We start from the raw sequence: 3,336 nt of genomic DNA on the forward strand, positions 1-3,336 counted from the left end.
TAATTGAATATTGAGAATTGAAATTCTCTGATCCCATTTCTCGAGTAGCTAGTTATCAAAATGCTGTATAAAACCAAAGTGCTTTGGTATACCCACAACCTCATTAAATTAAGTTTCACATGCCATGTGTCGAAAGTGTCATCTAACATATATACCAAAAGCAATGTTTATTTATTTATTTAATTTTATCTTTATTCTGGATTTCTGATCTAGAATACTAGATTTTATCTATGTCTTTAAAGTAACTAATGAACGAGAGACAATCTGGACCGGCCTGGACACACCTACCTTATGCACTACCCAAATGACCTATTATACTTTAATTTTTATAACCAAAATGGGGTGGGTTTTAATTAATGTGAGACAAACACGAATCAGGAAAAGAAACGAAAAGCATTTTCCCAGATCCATTCCAGACACTTATCTTAATTTAGTATAAACTCTAAAAGTCTAAAATATTAAGAACACGTTATAAAGTTGATTTACAAAATTGGATACCACAAGAATTGTTGTACCAGTCAGACCTACCTACCAGACGGTTGTAACTGCTAGAAGTTATTACCGCCCCTGATTAAGAACTTTTCTCTGTTTTTTCAATTCTTTGGAGTTTGACCCAGGGATGGCTCTCAATTACCTTTCAAAATATTAGCAAAGAGAATCATTACCTAGCTAGGTCTTGGACTTGGGACTGATAACACATGTTTAGTGGAAATAATGTTAAAATCAGGCTGATCCGACGGAGGTCATGAAAGGATTTCGAAGATTGTTTTTGTTTTTCCTAAAGCACTAAAAAATATAATTCAACCCCATACAAAAATTATACTTATTTATCCTTATAATTTTTTTTTTCCTTAATTGTAAAGATTTAGCTTTCGTAGTGAAGGGAGGTGGGACATTGTTGGATAAATAATTTCCTCCGACTAATGACGGAGTCAAGATTTTGAGTGATGGGAGGCCGAGGTATGCTCAAACCCCAATGCTTAAAAAACTTATCGGAGACTAAACTCAACATAAACATATGTGAATTTTTGGTCCCATACTTCTTTAGGGATCTTTATCGAACATTTAAGCTGCACTTATCCTGCACTACTACTTTGAGACAAATTTCCATAACCCATCAAGAACAGAGATAGAAACCCCACAAAAAGAACCAAACTTTAATTATAATATTAAAATAAGAAGTGTATTTTTCAGTAAAAGAATGAAATTATTGAACAAAAATAAATGTATGGATGAGTGCACAAGAGAACCTTCAAAATCTCAAAAATGCAAAGAAATAGCTGGAGAAGGAATACCAATTACATTGTAATAGATCTTTAAAAAAAAAAAAAAAAAATTTCAAGGTTGATTTTGTGTTATTGTTTGAGCTTATTTTTGGACGGGATATTCGAGCGGAATATTTCGATTCAGTATATATGTGTATTGTTTTGGGATTCTTGCTATATATATGATTAAAGTCATTATTGTATTATTATTATTATTAAGCTTTTTTTAAGAAGATTATTATTATTATTATTATTATTATTATTAAGCAAAATGTGAAAGAAATGCATGTGAAAGTAATCAAGTAGTTTATTACTTTATTATAGGGTCAAGTGCTGAATAAATAATATAAAAAAAAGTCTCCATTGCGGCATTCGTGGCATTCTTGTAACTAGAAAAGCATCCAGTAGTTTTCTTTCTTTTGGCTACGAAATTTCCTGGAAGTTTCCTCCGCTACTTGACTACTTCCGTACTTCTTCTTTTGACTTTTATATTTTTAAACTCTTTACAACCATTTTTGCCTTATTCTTCTTCCTCCTCAGGACTCTGTCCTTCTTTGGTCCTTAACATCACAAGCAATTTCTCTACTCTTGCTTTTTAGTTTTAATAACAAAGAATCAAACCTTTTTGTATTTGGGTTTGCAAGTCTCCTTTGGTCTTTATTTTGCTGGTGTGAAGTGTGAACTGTAATTTCTTGGATTCAAATTCAAGCTTAATATGTGCACTGGTTTTTTTTTGTTGAACTTCACACAAGCTCCGAGAGATTCATCAATGGAGGAACGTAAACTCACTGAGAGAGAAATAGAGAAATAGAACAATCTGAAACTTGTGTAAAGAATGAATTAATTACTCAGCTTACCATACTCTGTTCTTTATATAGTGAGAACAGAGTATCAACTAACCAGTACAAATTGAACACGTGTAATGATCCTGTAACTAACTTGTAACTAACACTATACACTATAAAGGACAACCGTTTCATGACCAATTAAGCTATGCTACTGTTATGCTATTGTAGTTTACTTCTATATACAAAACTACAAGTAATGAGCACTGTACAATAAACAATCTATACAACTATTCAATACTCCCCCTCAAGATGAACTATAAATGTTGATTATGTTCATCTTGGATAAAAGGAAGTAAAATTGTTTGTATCCAAGTGCCTTCGTGAAGCAGTCAGCAATCTGGTGTCTAGTAGGAACATGAAATGTCTTGATCAGTCCATCTTGAAGCTTACTTCGAATAAAGTGGCAGTCAACCTCTATGTGCTTTGTGCGCTCATGGAATACTGGATTTGCAGCAATGTACAAGGCTGCTTTGCTATCACAGTACAGAGAGGCTGGCTGATTATGATCTAAACCAAAGGTTTTAAGCAAGGCCAACAACCAAACAACTTCACTTGTGACAGTAGCCATTGCTCGATACTCTGATTCTGCAGATGATCTGGACACCACTTGCTGCTTCTTGCATTTCCAGGATATGAGGGAATCACCTAGGAAGACACAGAAGCATGAAACTGACCTTCTGGTATCTGGACAAGCTGCCCAGTCAGCATCACAATAAGCTTTTAATCTCAATTCAGAACTGGCTGAGAGAAATAAGCCCTGTCCTGGTGTCTTCTTAAGATACTTCAATACCTTATATGCTGCTTGGAGATGTGGAATCCTAGGAGAACTCATAAACTGACTCAGTTTATGCACTGAGTAGCAGATATCAGGCCTGGTTAGAGTCAAAAACAGGAGTTTGCCTATAATTCTTCTATATAAAGATGGATCTGGAACACCTTCTCCCACTGAGCTTCTAAACTTAGCTGATTGATCCATGGGCACATTAGCAGGCTTGCATGCTAGTAGACCTGTATCAAAAAGCAATTCCAAAACAAATTTCCTTTGACACAAGCTAATGCCCTTTTCAGTCCTTGCAACCTCAAGACCCAAGAAATACTTCAAGGTACCAAGATCTTTGAGCTTGAACTTGTCATCTAGAAAAACCTTGAAAGTATTGACTGCTTTCACATTGTTGCTAGCTATTAGAATGTCATCCACATAGACTAGCAAGATGAGAATTGAA

Source organism: Quercus robur, chromosome 7 (genome assembly GCF_932294415.1).
Source record: "Quercus robur chromosome 7, dhQueRobu3.1, whole genome shotgun sequence".
Taxonomy (NCBI): domain Eukaryota; kingdom Viridiplantae; phylum Streptophyta; class Magnoliopsida; order Fagales; family Fagaceae; genus Quercus; species Quercus robur.